We start from the raw sequence: 18743 nt of genomic DNA, 5'->3' as shown, positions 1-18743 counted from the left end.
TCTCTTCTCTTCCCTTCCCTTCTCTTTTCTTCTCCTCTTCTCTCCTCCTTTCTCCTCTCCTCCCTTCCTTTCCCCTTCCCCTTCGTCTCCTCTCCTCTTTCCTCCTCTCTCCTTTCTTACCTCACCTTACCTTCTCTTACCTTACCTTCCATCCTAGCTCCTAGCTGTGATTTAATTAGTTTCGTTGAAGTGCTGCATAGTGAAGAATTTCTTCAACCCTCTGCGAGCCCTTGGAGTTCAGTTGACAGAATCAACACACCTGATATGTGTGTATCCACAAAACGCTAATATCCACTTACTCACTTGTCTAGCCTTCCTATGTAAGAGGATGAGTGACACCTTGCTCCATATTTCACCATGGCTGTTGATTCTGGAGCAATTATCTCAGTTCCAGCAAACAGATAAGTGAACAGCTGAGATGTATTCACAGGTATGGAATTTAAAATTCAATGGGTAAATACTGAAGGCTCTTCTCATTCTAAGCCTGAAAATAGATCCTTGGCTGGTTTGTATACATCATATGCTTAAGACCATAGGAATCTGCAGCATCTCTCCTCCATAAGAATAGTTTTATATATACTCGATGAGTTTATAAACCTTTTTTTTTAAAGAGAGATATGCAGTTTTAGCACTTTCCCCCAATCTATCCTGGATTAATTTGCAAAACACTTTGCAGTTCAGTTTCTCAGAAAAAAAAGGAACTAAAACATCCCAAGGTTGGTCCATAGAGGCAATTTCACACAGTTGAACAACCTATAAAAATACCAGTAAGCAGATATGTTTAAATTGCTAATCAAACAAAAATGGTTTTCTTGTAGGAGGGGGGGGGAAATAAATTGGATAAACTGTTCTGCAGATGGAATTGTAGGCAGGGACTTCAGACGAGTCGCCATTAATCATAATTTCACTGCTGCATTTATCAGTACAAGCAAAAGAAAGATTGCATGTGTGTGCCATTTACGGGATAATGAAATATTGTAAAAAATCCTCTTAATATGCAAGAATTTACCCGGTGTGTTTCCGGCTTTGCTGCATTTGTTATGTTTCATTTGAATTTGCTGTAATTTATTTCCCTGAAGCACAACGTACAATCTTCTTTGAGTAGAGTTTGACTCCTGGTGGCCTCATGTGGAGATCTCAGTTACAAAAAGCGATAATATTGGAGGCCTTTCACATAAGTGAAAATGGAGACAAGGCAGATCAAAAATGACAAGAAAGTAGAAATGGCCTTCTAAGATCAGTCATGATCAACTACATGCTGCTACAATTAATCTATATTATAGATAGACTAATTAGTCTTTATTCCAGATAGAGCGGTAGGGAGATAAGGGTATAAAGCAGAGGTGGGTTCCTACCAGTTTGCACCTATTTGGTAGAACCGGTTCGTCAAATCTACCGAACCGGTTAGAAGAGGTTCCACCAGTGGACCCAGAAAGCAGGCCACACCTACAGAAGAGGTTCCAAAATTTTTTGAAACCCACCACTGGTCCTTGGATATGATTATTCTGCACTATCATGCTCATATTTATAAAACTCAGTGCGTCTGTGAACGGTAAGGATGACTACTGTGTTTGTGGTGCAATCAGAACATTGTGTCTGTTGAAGGTGTTTTAACGCAAACCAAAGATGCCTTTTAAAAAACAAGTTTACATCATATTCTTATGCATGCCAGTGCTGTGTGTGAGGTAATTTAAGGTGGTTCTGACAAGTGTCGTCGGCATCTTCATATCCGGTCCCATGGGCGGCAAGCCTCTCCCATCCGGTCACATGGGTGGCAAGCCACTCCCACAAAGGAGGCCACACCCACAGAGTAGGTTCGAACAATTTTTGAAACCCACCACTGGTATAAAGAAGGAAATAGAGGGAGACAGACAGGTAAAGGAAGAGGAAGAGAAAGAGAGAAATGGAGCCCTATGGAGGTAAATGTGGATGGGAGACTACATAAATAAATTGTTTACAATTTGCTTCTTTTAAAAAAAAATCCCAACGGTAGAATGTCTATGGAGATTCTCCATCATCCAGGTCATGGTTGTCCCAAATGTGTTTTTTTCAGGAGGCAACTGGACTTTTTGGTTTTTCTTTGAAGGTGTTTCGCTTCTCATCCAAGAAGCTTCTTCAGCTCTTACACATCACCCACTATTCCATTCGCCACCAACCAGTCAGAGCTAATACCACTTTATAAGGCCTTGGTAAGGCCACACTTGCAATACTGCATCCAGTTTTGGTCACCACGATGTAGAAAAGACTCACGATGTGGAGACTCTAGAAAGAGTGCAGAGAAGAGCAACAAAGACGATTAGGGAGCTGGAGGCTAAAACATATGAAGAACGGTTGCAGGAACTGGAACTTTAATGGACAGAAGAACTAGAGGAGACATGATAGCAGTCTTCCAATATCTCAGGGGCTGCTGCAAAGAAGAGGGACTCAAACTATTCTCCAAAGCACCTCAGGGCAGGACGAGAAGCAATGGGTGAAAACTAATCAAGGAGAGAAGCAACTTAGAACTAAGGAGAAATTTCCTGACAGTTAGAACAATGAATCAGTGGAACAAGTTTCCTGCAGAAGTTGTGAATGCTCCAACACTGGAAGTTTTTAAGAAGATGTTGGATAACCATTTGTCTGAAGTGGTGTAGGGCTTCCTGCCTAGGCAGGGGGTTGGCCTAGAAGACCTCCAAGGCCCCTCCCAACTCTGTTATTCTATTCTCGATGTTTCTAATTAGCTAGTGATATTTAAGATGTTGTTGGCTTAATTGACTTCTCTTTGACCATATGTTCCATGGAGAGAGGGATGGAAGGACAAGTGATGAAACATGCATTGTAACACAGTGTTCCAATATCTCAGGGGCTGACACAAAGAAGAGGGAGTCAAGCTATCCAAAGCACCTGAAGGCAGAAGAAGCAATGGGTGGAAACTAATCAAGGAGAGAAGCCACATAGAACTAAGGATGAATTTCTTGACAGTGAGAACAATGAACCAGTGGAACAGCTTGCCTTCAACAGTGGTAGGTGCTCCATCACTGGAGACTTCTAAGAAAAGACTGAACAACCATGTGTCTGGAATAGTACAGGATTTTCTGCTTGAGCAGGAAGTTGGACTAAAAGACCTCCAAGGTCCCTCCAAACTCTGATGATGTTCTATGTTCAAACAAAGCAAAACAAAAAGTGAGCAATGTATACATTTTCCAACTCTTGTGCCCTTCCTTGCACATGTTCTGACCTAGGCTTCTTGAGACAGTGAAAAGCACACGCTTATTCCCCAAAACCCACATTTTATTTCAAAGGCTGTGAATTATATTCATTCACAGCTTGTAATGAGTCCCAAATAGTTTGTAAAGAGTCTGACAGTAGGCTGCCAAAGTCTTTCCGGATAAGGCTGATAAGAACCCCCCTTTATCTCCCTTGAAAGGCTGCCAAAGACTTAATTGGCAATTAGCTTGGCAAAGCCACAAGGAGCAACGAGTCAAAACGAAGCTTCAGAAGGTAAACTGACCAGCATGAACCACCTTGCTTCCTGCAAAGGCTCACATGCCTTTGCTCTTCTTTTATGTCCTATGGGGATTCCAAGACTTACTCCCGAGTCGCCCCTTTTGTCTTAACTGTTCTTGCCTTCTGGCTGCTCTGCGCATGTGTGCACTGGGAACAGGGGCAGCCTGTTTAACTGTTTATTTCATTTGTATGCTGCCCTTTTCCCCAGAGGGGGACTCAGGGCGGCTCACAACTCAAAACAAGGGAAGGGGGGGATACAAACAATTTGACAACAACACAAAACAATACATAATTTAAAAGCGCAACAATCATACCATTCGAGATAGGGGCACGGTTCTTTAGCCCCAGGCCTGTCAGAACAGCCAGGTTTTAAGGGCTATGCGGAAGGCCTGGAGGGTGGTGAGGGTACGAATCTCCACGAGGAGCTCGTTCCAAAGGGTCGGAGCAGCCACAGAGAAGGCTCTCCTCCGGGTGGTCGCCAGTCGACACTGGCCGGCGGATGGAATTCGGAGGAGGCCTAGTCTGTGGGATCTAATCGGTCTGGTGGAGGTAATTGGCAGCAGGCGGTCTCTCAAGTACCCAGGTCCTTTATAAGCTTTATAAGTGACGAGCCTGTTCCTCTGCCTCACTGATGTCTGATTCTGGAGGCTCCAGAGGCAGCAAATAACTCCCAGATGTCCCTGCCCCCCTCTCTGCCTCTGATGCAGAGCCATTGTCCGAGTCTTCCCCAGACTCCAGGACTGGCCCATGTTCCTCCCCAACCCTCCTCACTGTCCGACTCTGCAGCCAGCTCCACTGTCCACAGGCAGGCCACAACAGCACATATAAACCATGCACAACCATGTCTATTTTTTGCATTTGCCGCCCCTTTCCTTGCACACAGGACAGCAACCCTTTCTGCAAATGAAAACACTTCTGCTCGCGTCGATAAATATACTAAATCTTCAGAGCCTGCAAGCCAGACAGGTAAAGATATCCAAGGAGAAGAGACAGGTTTCACACATCTCAAAGCGACGGCGCCTTGTAATCTGTGTAGCATGCCATGATTAATGCCCCTACTCTCATCCCTCAAAAATTGCACAAGCTGTAATTGAATCAACAGCAGAGGATGCAAATTTCCTCTTCCGGCGAGGAGAAGGACGAATCTCAACGTGCGGCTGACAGGACAGTAATCGGTTTTCAACACAGAGACTCTGTAATTAAAAAGAAAAGAATCCTGGAGGGAAAGGGAAGGGGAGGAAAAGAGATTGAATATATTCCATTGCAAACTCTGCTTGTGTCGCTCCTTCTCTAATGCCTGATGCCGGAGAAAGAGAGGTATAGGAATGTAGTCTGATTGCAAATATAATGAGAGCAATTCCTTTGCAGGAACAAACGTTGCCCCAACTCAGTTCCACCGCACATGCGCACCAGGGGTCACTACTACCAGTTCGCTTGTGGGCGTGCTGGGCATGTTACACATGATGCGCATGCACACTTGATGCACGCTGTGAGTGCATGCACAGAGCAATAAAAATTGCTCCAAAAAAACCCAATATGGCAGCACATACGGCAGCCATCATACGGCAGCCATTGAGCCGAGGTGGCGCAGTGGTTAGGGTGCAGTACTGCAGGCCACTTCAGCCGACTGTTATCTGCAGTTCAGCGGTTCTAATCTCACCGGCTCAAGGTTGACTCAGCCTTCCATCCTTCCAAGGGATGTGGCCTACTCAGCTTCCTGCACCACAGGGGGAGGTGTTTTCACCATCTCCAGGCTCCAGAGGCTTTCCTCGACCCTCTGGAAGGGGTTCATTTTTTTCCCTCCCCAGACTCTGGAGGCTTTCCTTGAGCCTCCGTGAGGGTGAAAACATCCTCTCCAGGGCTTTGGAGTCTCTCCAGAGGCCAGAAATTGGTCCATTTTTGGACTTCTAGAACTTCGGGGAGTTCTGTTTTTTGCCCTCCCAGAGCCTCCACATGGGCCCTGAATTTACCTGGCATCAAAAATGGGCCACATGGAGACTCCTAGGATGGGCAGGATTTGGAGGGGGGGCAGCCAGTCTTTGAAGCTACCAGTTTGGCGAACCAGATGTAAAATTAGCATCCAGTTCACCCAAACCAGTCCAAACCAGCTGAATCTTACCCCTGTATATATTTTACTATCTTTGGTGGAAGATGTTTAGTGGGAGAAGGAAGGAAGGAAGGAAGGAAGGAAGGAAGGAAGGAAGGAAGGAAGGAAGGAAGGAAGGAAGGAAGGAAGGAAGGAAAGGGGAGGGAGGGGAAGGAAGAAGAGGGAAGAGGAGATCAGGTTATAACTTGTAGCTGATCTTGAAAAACAAACTAAAGAATGTTGACCTAGTTAACATTTCAATGGAAGATTCCTGGAGAACCCAAAATAGTCAGCTAAAAGAGACAGAAATGGCAAGCCACTCCTGTACTACTGCTGAGAAAATTATGTGGCAGTATTCATCAAATTGCCAGGGAGCAAGCATTTGTTAAATGGTGCAATTGGGCTTTAATTGTTAGAATGTTTGGAAAGAAGTTGCTGAAGGAAAAAAAAAAAACTCTGTCCCAAGGACTTTCACATCCAGAAGCAAAAAGAAAGAAACAAAGAAACAAAAAAGGAAGGAAGGAAGGAGTACTTTTACATCCAGAAGAAAAAAGAAAGAAAGAAAGAAACAAACAAAGAAAGAAACAAAGAAACAAAGAAAGAAGTAAGAAAGGAAGGAAGGAAACAAAGAAAGAAAGAAAGAAAGAAAGAAAGAAAGAAAGAGTACCTTTACATCCAGAAGAAAAAAGAAACAAAGAAAGAAAGAAGGAAGGAAGGAAGGAAGGAAGGAAGGAAGGAAGGAAGGAAGGAAGGAAGGAAAGAAAGAAATAGTACCTTTACATCCAGAAGAAAGAAACAAAGAAACAAAGAAACAAAGAAACAAAGAAACAAAGAAAGAAGGAAGGAAGAAAGAAAGAAAGGAAAGAAAGAGTACTTTTACATCGAGAAGGAAGAAGGAAGGAAGGAAAGAAAGAAAGAAAGAAAGAACGAACGAAAGAAAGAAAGAAAGAAAGAAAGAAAGAAAGAAAAGAAAAGAATGTACATATTTTCTGGGGTGAACCATGAAGGATGGCTATGGAGACCAGGAGATCTGTACCAAATAGACTTTACAATCATTCAATCAAGAAGGGAATAAGGTCTCCGGTCTTAAGCAGGAGGGTTGGACTAGAAGACCTCTGAAATCCCTTCCAGTCCTATGATTCTATGTTCTAATCCGGAAATAGAAATCACATTTTCCCAGAGGTTTCATTTCTTTTTTAGCCAGACTTCCTCAGTGCAGTGGTTCAGAAGCAGAGATTACCTTGCAGTACTTGTAGTCTAAATAATAAATATAAACATCTGGCAATCTTCTCCCCACCCCCCCCCCCCAAAAAAATATATGAACAGAAAAACAAACAAACAAATTTTCTTTTGGCTTCTGAAGCCTGAAGAACCAAGTAAAACTATATAAAATGAACCTGGGTTAAACCTTTATTGAATCCCTTTAGCTTTTCCTTCTCTTGTGAATTAGCAACTTTAAGAACTTGGCCAAAAAGTCATTTGAATTCAACCCCCAAAGCTTCCAGAAACATCGGTATAGAAGCTCACGTAAAATATTGAGATGTAAATATATGTACTGGTGTTTTCTCAGCTCTTCCAATTCTCCTTCTGGTTAATGGTTAAGGACCTAGCCTGAAACCTGGCTAGATTTTACAGGTGTTAATGCATTAAAGGTGCATTAATGCATTTATGATCCAGTCTGATTTTGCTGTAAAGCCCTTTATGTGGACTTAACTTAAAAGAGAGCAAACTACGTTGAAGAGGACAATAATGATCAGGATATGGATTTCACAGCTCTTGACTTCAAACAAGGTATTCAGGATAAACGACACTTATGTGGAAATGTGTGCTCTGTCATCACAATGCAGCTTCTACACAGTGGTACCTTTGTACTCGACAGCTTTTAAATTCATCAAATTTGGTACTCAGCACACACTGACGGGGAAATTTTGTCCCGATACTCATTGTTTGTTTGGTACTCAACACACCACCTAGAACTTATCACTGCTTTGTGACTCTGACTCGTTACATTATTCCTTAAGGGGGTGGGGTGGGGTGGGCCAAATATTTGGTATTCATCATTTTGGTACTCATTGCAACTTTTGGAAACAACTAATGATGAGTACTGAAGTATCTCCATATTTGCATCATGGTATCCAAGTCAAATGTGGAAGACATGTTGTTTGTGTTACAATGCATGTTTCATCACTTGTCCTTCTGTCCCTCTCTCCGTGGACACATATGGTCAAAGAGAAGTCAGTTAAGACAACATCATCTTAAATATCCCTGGCTAATTAGTCACATCTAAAATAGAATAAAATAACAGAGTTGGAAGGGGCCTTGGAGGTCTTCTAGGCCAACCTCCTGCCTAGGCAGGAAACCCTACACCACTTGAGACAATGGTTATCCAACATCTTCTTAAAAATTTCCATTGTTGGAGCATTCACAACTTCCATTGATTAATTGTTCTAACTGTCAGGAAATTTCTCCTTAGTTCTAAGTTGCTTCTCTCCTTGATTAGTTTTCACCCATTGCTTCTTGACCTGCCCTGAGGTGCTTTGGAGAATAGTTTGAGTCGGAATTGGAATAAAATAAAGTCTAAAGTGAAATTGGAATACAGTATAATAATTTAAGGTATAGATAAAATACGATAAAATTATATTTTGGTGTCACCCCTGCAATCTACCCCAATCAGTCCCACACATGCAGATCTCAACCGGACCATTTTGCTTAAATACTGTGCTGTGTTAATTTTTATTTTCTGGTTCTGGCTGCCCGTAAATTAAGTTGTTTTGATATGGGGATCCCAATTGGTCATTTATTTAGTATATAGACCAAGGAACTTGTTTCTCACCCCCTTATATAAGCAACTATCAAATAGGATTTCAGTCAATAAATATTATTTGCAAACCAAGTAATCCATCCAAGTAATTCTTCAAGTGCATCATTGTTTGAAAAAAACAACAACACCATCAACCAATGTTAGTGTGATATTTTCCTGGCAGAAAATTAGGCTATCTGACTAACAGATAAGATACATAAAGGTATCTTAGACAAAGAAAATGCACATTTTGATGGCCATGGCAAAAGCAAATTTTTGTAAAGTTATTGGAACTCCTTACAAGTCTAGCCAGAAATCTAATCTGAATATCAAAATTACCACCTGGACAAATGAGGATGAGATGATGGAACGAAAGGGGAAACAATGCTATAAGTCAAATGCAGATTTCTCATTTTATAAACAAATTGCTCTCTTTTTAAAAATGTTATTCTAAATCTAGTAATATACATAATTTGTAAATCTCTTTCTTTCTTTCTTTCTTTCTTTCTTTCATTTATCCATCCATCCATCCATCCAGCTCTCCTTCCTTCCATCCATCCTTCTTTTCTTTCTTTCCCTTACTCACTCCGTTCCTCTCTCCCTCCCTCCTCCTTACTTTCTTTCTTTCTTTCTTTCTTTCTTTCTTTCTCTTTCTTTCTTCCATTTATCCATTTATCCATCCATCTCTTCTTCCTTCCTTCCTTCCTTCCTTCCTTCTTTTCTTTCTTCTCTTACTCACCCCTTCCTCCATCTCTCCTTCCTTCCTTCATTTCATCCTTCCTTCCTTCCTTCCTTCCGCCTTCCTTCCTTCCCTCCTTGTTTCTTTTCTTTCTCTTCCTCTCTCTGTCCCTCCCTCTCTTCCTTCCTTTCTTTTTTGTAATTCTTGATTTCATACCAGATTGTCCAGAGCATGTTACTTTTAAAGTCCAAACAGTCACAAATCAGAGCTGCTAATGGAAGAATAGAAATGCATTACTAGGGAAGCAGGGAATGACGGAGCTTTTGCAGAGAAATTTTATTTCACCTACCCTGCGAAATTATACCTGTATCGACTCTGCAATGTCATATCCACTAGGCACCGAGTAAATAAAATACCGCTCCTCCAGTGCTCAGAACATCTGGTTTGTTGAAATAAAATTCCTAGACATTTCACATAACTGTCAAATAATGTCCTTTTCGGCAATAAAAATAAAATAGAAATTGAGTTCTGCATTATAGCATTATATCCAGATATACAAACACCTTGAATGACTATTGCAATCGTGTAACCTGATTTATTGCAAAGATTCTGAGCAAAGATCTCTGTAGCATTTTCACCAGCGGATAATGGATCTCGGTGTTCATCACAAGTATAAATTTAGAAAAAAAGAAAAGGGCTGCCGTTGATTTAGTTTCCCAAGGTTTCTTTGCCACTGCGTTGAAGTGGCAAAAGTAATTTTCATTTCTCTCTTATGAACACAGTGTCTGTAATTCTAAGCAAAATGTTCTTTTTAAAATCCCTGTTCTTAAAGACAGCCGCCCGTATGGTAAGTGACACACATTGTTCCCAGGCTTTGTCAAGATATATTGATAATGGTGGTTGTCTGGCAACTAAAAGCTCAGTCACACAGCCTCCTTGTTCTGAAAGAAAGAAACTCCACTATTATCTGCTACGGTTGTTTTTCATAACTCTCCCTCTATCTCATTGTGAGCTTTCTGAATGTGGCTTTAGATGTTCTGGTGTGGAAGTGGGGTTTCTGGGCAGATGATCTTCTGAGAAATGTTTGAAATGATGAGATGGGGTTGATGCTTTCCAATGGACTGGCAGGTTTTGGACTGCAAATAATTTGAGAATCTCAGCTCCTTCCTTCCTTCCTTCCTTCCTTCCTTCCTTCCTTCCTTCCTTCCTTCTTTCCTTCCTTCTTTCCTTCCTTTCTTCCTTCCTTCCATCCATCCATCCATCCATATTTTGAGGGTAGGTTGAATCTCAGCTCCTTCCTTCCTTCCTTCCTTCCTTCCTTCCTTCCTTCCTTCCTTCCATCCATCCATCCATCCATCCATCCATCCATCCATCCATCCATAATCTGAGGTAAGGTTGAATCTCAGCTTCTTCCTTCCTTCCTTCCTTCCTTCCTTCCTTCCTTCCTTCCTTCCTTCCTTCCTTCCTTCCTTCCTTCCTTTCTTCCTTTCTTCCTTTCTTCCTTCCATCCACCCACCCATCTATCCATATTTTGAAGGTAGTTTGACCTGTCCATGTATAGTATTAGAATAGAATAACAGAGTTGGAAGGGACCTTGGAGGTCTTCTAGTCCAACCCCCTGCTTAGGCAGGAAACCATTTTAGATAAATAGTTATCCAACATCTTCTTAAAAACTTCCAGTGATGGAGCATTCACAACTTCTGGAGGCAACTTGTTCCACTGATTAATTGTTCTAAGTGTCAGGAAAATTCTCCTTAGTTTTGAGTTGCTGCTCTCCTTGATTAGTTTCCACCCATTGCTACTTGTTCTACCCTCAGATGCCTTGGAAAATAGCTTGACTCTCTCTTCTTTGTGGCAACCCCTGAGATATTGGAACACTGCTATCATGTCTCCCCTAGTCCTTCTTTCTATTAAACTAGACATACCCAGTTCCTGCACCCATTCCTCATATGTTTTAGTCTCCAGTCCCCTAAATCATCTTTGTTGCTCTTCTCTGCACTCTTTCTAGAATCTCAACCTCTTTTTTACATAGTGGCATGCAGTATTCCAAGTGTGGCCTTACCAAGGCATTATAAAGTGGTATTAACACTTCACATGATCTTGATTCTATCCCTCTGTTTATGCAGCCTAGAACTGTGTTGGCTTTTTAAATATTATAAGTAGCCCTCAATTTGCGAACACAATTGAGCCCAAAACTTCTGCTGTTAAGGGAGACATTTACTAGGTGAGTTTTGCTCCATTGTACGACATTTCTGGCCACAGTTGCTAAGTGAATCACTGCAGGGGTTAAATCAGTAACAAAGTTGTTAAGTGAATCTGGCTTCCCCATTGACTTTGCTTTTTCAGAAGGTTGCAAAAATTGATCACATGAGTTTAGAACACTGCAACCGTCATAAATATGAGTCGATTGCATAAATATGGGTTTGAAGTTTGATCACGTGACCATGGGGGAAGTTGCAAAGGCCGTTAAGTGTGAAAAACAGTCGTAAGTTACTTTTTTCAGTGCTGTTGTAACTTCAAATGAACTGTTGTAAGTCAAAGACCACCTGCGTTGCTGAACAATTGATTGTTCCCAGACATGCCATTCAGACAATTATACCAGTTACTATCTCCTTATTCACTTTTTTCCTAATGAGTCAAATAGAAGTAAGATAGCAAAATGTTTCTTTCACAGTTGTTCCCACTAATCTCTATAGAAAACCTGATCACTGCCTTGAAGGAGAATTTCCTATGTACATAAATGGTCTCCTAAAGATCTTTAGAAGTTGATTTTCTTGGCTTTCTAAAATCCTTGCAAAGCCAAGTCCAGTAATAGAGGACATGTTGGTTTCTTGTGTTGCCCGAGTTTGGTTGTTTTCCTCTAGTTGATTTATTACCAGGCTAGGCAGCATCATCAGGACACGGGAAGGTGGGATATGCTGGCTGTTTGTGTCTTGGTTTCCCCTGCAGTCTTGAAGGATGTTCTTCCTTAATGGTTCCTTGATTAAATTCTTATTTGTTGTTCTTTACCTTGTGCTGTTCTGCGTATTCTATCTGCACTTTCACCACTGGAAATTATGTACTCTGAGCTGTTTATTTCCTTCCTCACTTTGTGTGTTATTTTTTTCAATGGTATGTAGATGGAATTTGTCTCTGTGTCTGTTGATAGCTGATTTGTCACAAATCCTTCCAGGATTTCCCTAACAGTCTTGAACGAAAACATTTCCCACTTGAGGTTATGATTAAAACAGTCCAGCATCCAAGAACCTAACACTTCAAAATCATTGCATGCAGTGGTGGGTTTCAAAAATTGTTTGAACCTATATTCTGTGGGTGTGGCCTCCTTTGTGGGAGTGGCTTGCTGCCCATGTGACCGGATGGGAGTGGCTTGCCGCCCATGTGACTGGATATGAAGATGCCGACGACACTTGTCAGAACCACTTTAAATTATCTCACACACAGCATTGGCGTGCATAAGAATATGATGTAAACTTGTTTTTTAAAAGGCATCTTTGGTTTGCGTTAAAACAACTTCAACACACACAATGTTCTGATTGCACCACAAACGCAGTAGTCATCCTTACCTTTCACAGAGGCACTGAGTTTTATAAATATGAGCATGATAGTGTAGAATAATCATATCCAAGGACCAGTGGTGGGTTTCAAAAAATTTTGGAACCTCTTCTGTAGGTGTGGCCTGCTTTCCGAGTCCACTGGTGGAACCTCTTCTAACCGGTTCGGTAGATTTGATGAACCGATTCTACCGAATAGGTGCAAACTGGTAGGAACCCACCTATGATTGGATGCAAAGGTTTCTTTCATTCATGTTTGTGTCCATCTCTGAAGGAGAGGTCAAAACCAGCATTTTTATAATTAATTTCTATGGACAGCTTACATTAGCCTTTCCCAACCTTTACTTAAATGGTTGAGTTGTACATTTCCTTAAATTTATCAAGCACTTAATGTTTAATTAAGTTTTTCTGTTTACATTTATACAAAATGTATAAATGTTTTCATACAGAAACTGATTCGGTGTTGTTGTTTTTTTAAAAAATGGGGAGGATGTTTATATGTGTGCGTGTGTACATACATAAAGGGACACATAAGTGGCTAAGACGCTGAGCTTCTCGATCAGAAAGGTCAGCAGTTTGGCGGTTCAAATCCCTAGCACCGCGTAACGGAGTGAGCTCCCGTGACTTGTCCCAGCTTTTGCCAACCTAGCAGTTCAAAAGCACGTAAAAAATGCAAGTAGAAAAATAGACACCACCTTTGGTGGGAAGGGAACAGCGTCCCGTGTGCCTTCAGCATTGAGTCATGCCGGCCACATGACCACAGAGACGTCTTCGTACAGTGCTGGCTCTTTGGTTTTGAAACACAGATGAGTACCGCCCCCTGGAGTCAGGCACGACTAACAGATATGTGCAAGGGGAACCTTTACCTTTACTTATGCATACATTCATACATGCATACACACAGATGTAAATACATACATAATTAACCAAGATACCAAAGGAATGAGGTGAGTTACAGGAGATGAGTCAAGATTAAAATATCTCCCTCCATTTGCAATACTATCCATTCCCTTTGATATTTTCTTCTTCTTTTCCAAAGCTTTAATGACCCATACACCCCATTAGTTTTTATGCTCATCTCTGCAACATATAACATACTTCAAATATAATTACAGCTCGTTTTTCAGAAGAGGTCATCTTAATTATGAATGCAACCTGTATCTTGATTTCATTTTTTCTTTCCCAGGGAAAAAAAAAGGCGTATTCATAGTTGGAATACGGAACACGTTGCTAAAAAAAAGAATCTTCCATCAGATTTGATCTGATGTGGGTTCAAAGCAGATGGACCACATGTTGCTCAAAGCAAAGACTTCTTTTCTTAGAAGATGCTCTTGAAGATTTCCTGTAGAGAAATGATTGTCCCCAGTTCAGTTTTTGAAAGGGACACCACTCTGCCTTAATGATACAATTTTCAGTCTCCATTTCATTCAGTCAAAGTGGCTCAAGGTTAACACTTCTGCTCTGATCTGGGAGATTTATCCACAGATAGAAAATGTACACAGGGTGTTTTATGAGCATGCACTTTTTACGCACCTAATTGGTAGCTCTCTTAGGATACTAATAACAGAATAACTTTAACTTTGTTAAAGTTATTTAACAATAACTTTTGTTATACAAGCGGTTTGTGTACTAGTGGTTAGGATGGAAACCATATATAGTCATTGACTTCAAAACAACTGAGAACAAAGCAAAACAAAGATAAAACCTTATATGAAAAATTGCTGCCGGTGTGTACTTAATACCACTTGATGCGTTGAACTCTATTAAGCCAAATTCAAGGTTGTTGTTCTAAGACAGGGGGTGTCAAACTCGATTTCATTGAGGGCTGCATCAGGGTTGTGTTTAACCATGGGAGGGAGGAGTGGGCATGGCCAGAGTGGGTGTGGCCAGCTTCGGCATCACTCGAATTGCGGGTACCCATGGTACTTGAATGCTCTGCCAGCCTGAATGCTCTGTCAAGCTCCATTTACAGCTGCAATGGCCTCCTGCAGTCCTCTGCCAGCAAAAATAGAGCTCGGGAGGGCCATCCACAGTCCTCACGAGCTCCATTTTCACTGGCAGAGGCACCACGGGATGGTCCTTCACTGTTCCCAGTCCAGCCTCATGGGCCACATCTAAGCACCCCGTGGACTGCATCTGCCCCTCGTGCCTTGAGTTTGACACCTCTGTTGTAAGACTTAGAATAACTTTATTATCACTTTGAATGTACCCTAATTGGCATACATTAAAATGCAATTCCATTGCATTCAGCTCTCAAAGGATCAATGCTTCACGTGTACACTTCAGGAACACAGCAAAATAACTAAATAAACACAAAATTAGGCGTATACCCACATATATTATATGACACGGAGAAACAACACAGTCTAGTCTGGATGTGTACCTATGGTGGATTGCAGGTGGTACGCCCTGGTACGGGTGTACCGGTGCCTGCTGGAAGCACCAGATACCATTCCAGGATGGTGCTCTGGAGGGCCCACTCATCTGACCATGCTCCTTACCTGTATATGAACTGTTCCGGGCTTCCGCACACGTACACAGAACATATGGCACCTGCATGATGCTCCACCGAGCAGAGGTGTCGTGGAGCATCATGGACAGCAAGTGCGCATACATTCACTGTGTGTGTGCATGCTGCACACGTTCATGTGGTGGACGCCCAGCCCTATTGCAACGTACCAGTTGCAAAGGGATCCGGAACCCTACTATTGATGTGTACATGTCCATGGCGAGAAAAATGAATTTTGCTAATTTAGGAGATGGATGGCCTAGGGAACGAAGCTGTTACACAATCTGGTAGCCCTGCTAGAAATATTTCAAAACATCGTCCCAGAGTGGGAGCAACAGAAACAGAATGTAAAGTGGGTGTGTAGGGTCTCTAACAATGCTTCGAACTCTAAGCACATAGCGCTTATAAGCATAAGCAGGATCCTGAATAACAGGAAGCAAGCTTCCTATAATCTTCTCTGCTGTCCTTACCACTCTCTGTATGGACTTTCTATCGGAGGTGCTGCTGTCACCAAGCCAATCAAGTGATGCAGTTTTCTAAAATGCTCTCAGTTATGTGTTCTGACCCCCGCTTCTCCATCCAGAAATGAAAGCCACAAGCAAACGTAAATAAGAATACTTTTAATCAGTCCAGACCCTCGTTGGCTGCAAGCCCAAAATAAATAAAGAGATAAGCACTCTGGCAGTAATTCTTACAAACCTAGGCAATGCAAACAAGCTCTCACAGCAAACCACTTCTCCAAGTTGGTTTCTCTGAATCGTGCACGTTGACTCCTGCAAACAGGGCGTGGCACAAACAGTCTCTTTTATAATCAGGAGAGGATCTTAATCAGCATCAGCTAAGCGCAATCATCTCCTACAATTACGCAGTTGTTCCTTCCGCCGAGTAGCCCTTCGACGGCGTGCGTCCTGAAACAACTCACAAGTGTTTTCCTGAACACTCCCTCTGATCCAAGGCTCCGCTGCCACCTGGTGGCCAAACAAGTCTCTCCTCGCCCTGCACGGAGTCAGCACCCTGTCCAGAATCCTCCACCTCCTCCAGGGCCGACTCATAAGACCCCTCGCTGTCCGAGTCTGGCGGCAGCTCCAATGGCTCCTGCCGAGCCACAACAGTTATGCCTCTTTCAATAGTCGCCAGGACAGAAGGAATAGCAATAGCAATAGCAGTTAGACTTATATACCGCTTCATAGGGCTTTCAGCCCTCTCTAAGCGGTTTACAAAGTCAGCATATTGCCCCCAACAACAATCCGGGTCCTCATTTTATCCACCTCGGAAGGATGGAAGGTTGAGTCAACCCTGAGCTGGTGAGATTTGAACAGCCGAACTGCAGAACTGCAGTCAGCTGAAGTAGCCTGCAGTGCTGCATTTAACCACTGCACCACCTCGGCTCTTTGAAAAAGATGTGCTCTCCTCATCCGATGCAGGAAATGCAGATGCTGGTTTGCATGCTTCCATAAGGATGACACGTGGAGAGACCAATTCAGATTGTTAGTTATCTGCACCTCCAGTTACTTCATACTGTTGACTAATTCTACAGCTTAAATGATCTAATATATTGGACTCTGTGGCCCTATAGTACAGTGATATCACGTAAAGCCAGTGCAAAAATATATATATATCAAAACAAACCATTTAAGATTTTGCTTATTGATATTGCACAAATTATTATTCCTTTTCTTCGGTTTCAGAGTAGAGAATCGCATCGGCATGGCAATACTCCTACATCAAACATTGTAAGCACACTTCATGTTTCATTTATTCCTAAGCCTCTTGGATGATAAGTTGTTACTATAGAAAAAAAAAGCTTATCCTTGCTTTCACAAAGGATAAATGTTCTTCCTGCTTGTTTCCACTTACTCATAAATCACTGTGCTTGATATCATAATTATTTTCACAATAGCCAATCATTATATCTCAAATATTATGATATCAAGAACTAAAGCAATTAGATGGCAGATGCTTGGTGGCAGGCCATCTGGTCCTGTCGGAAAATGTATTTTAGAGGGAACTGGAAATTGCAGTCATAGAGATGACTCCAATATCAGTTGTACAAGATCTAGTACAGTAATGGCTAACCTTCTTTCCATCACAAGTCAAAAGTGGAGGGACCACAGGGGGGGGGGTTGTGCACGGGCATGCCCACACCCTTAATTCTAGGTGCATGACCCCCCGTGTATGCATGCACAACCCTCGCCCTCCCCTACCCTCCCCCCGCTTGTGGCACACGATCAGTGGTGGGTTTCAAAAATTGTTCGAACCTACTCTGTGGGTGTGGCCTCCTTTGTGGGAGTGGCTTGCCACCCATGTGATCAGATGGGAGTGGCTTGCCACCCATGTGACCGGATATGAAGATGCCGATGACACTTGTCAGAACCACCTTAAAATACCTCACACACAGCACTGGCCTGCATAAGAATATGATGTAAACTTGTTTTTTAAAAGGCATCTTTGGTTTGCGTTCAAACAACTTCAACACACGCAATGTTCTGATTGCACCACAAATGCAGTAGTCATCCTTACCTTTCACAGAGGCACTGAGTTCTATAAATATGAGCATGATAGTGTAGAATAATCATATCCAAGGACCAGTGGTGGGTTTCAAAATTTTTTGGAACCTCTTCTGTAGGTGTGGCCTGCTTTCCGGGTCTACTGGTGGAACCTCTTCTAACCGGTTCTGTAGATTTGATGAACTGGTTCTACCGAACTGGTAGGAACCCACCTCTGGTTTGTTCTCCTATGTTGTGCCATGTGTTTATGAAGTGGCTGTTTTGTTTCCCCACTGTACAGATCTGCATATGGCTCATTGCATTGCACTGCATATACCAAGTTGCATGCCCAAAGGTCATTTTTCTGCCCACGGAGTTTCATCTGGAAAGGAAGTAAATGGGAAGATTTTAAGATGACTCCAAAAGCTTTCATTCTTTTTCATGAAAACTTGACACTCCCTTGCGTAATAACTGTGCATTTTTTTTCCAAGTTGCTCATCCCTGTAAATTTGGCACCTAATCTCTTTTAACATGAAGCCTGATTTATATCAGAGTATCCCCTAGAAAACTAACTCTTGATAAACAAAGTTAACTGTAGGCTTTAATCAATAACTGCGACACTAGATCAAGATTTTTATCTCACCTAAGTTAATGAAATTACCGGTGCTTCACAGAAAAACCCATTTGTCTTGCACAATAAATTTTCACACTTCGAAATACACAACTGGTGTAAATATGTGGTGTGAGAGCACCATGGGGATATATAGGGGCTTAAGGATTAGTGTTAAATATAAATACCAATAGTGCTGACAGGTAAGAGCATGTGCTTGTCTTAAAGTGTAACAAATACATTTATCACCCAATATGTCTCTCTGGGTAAGCTTTGGAGAAAGCCTCTGGGCTAACCAAGAATTCTCACAGTTCCTCTAAACACAGATCCAAAGTCTTCATTCAGATGTCAGATTCACTTCCTCCAGCAATCACCTCCCATCCTTGACAAAATGAAACTCCACTGGCTTAATACATTGATAAGAATGTCTATGGAGATTATCAATCATCCAATAATCCAAATGAAGATGCTTTCTTTCAAAAGGCAACTGGACTTTCTTATGAACAAACTAATAGAGTTAGATGGGACCTTGAAGG

This window comes from Thamnophis sirtalis, unplaced genomic scaffold (assembly GCF_051295495.1).
Source record: "Thamnophis sirtalis isolate CommonGarterSnake01/CBP01778 unplaced genomic scaffold, rThaSir2_p1.2 scaffold_12, whole genome shotgun sequence".
Lineage (NCBI taxonomy): Eukaryota > Metazoa > Chordata > Lepidosauria > Squamata > Natricidae > Thamnophis > Thamnophis sirtalis.
The sequence above is the reverse complement of the archived record's forward strand: the minus strand, read 5'-3'. Positions refer to the sequence as shown.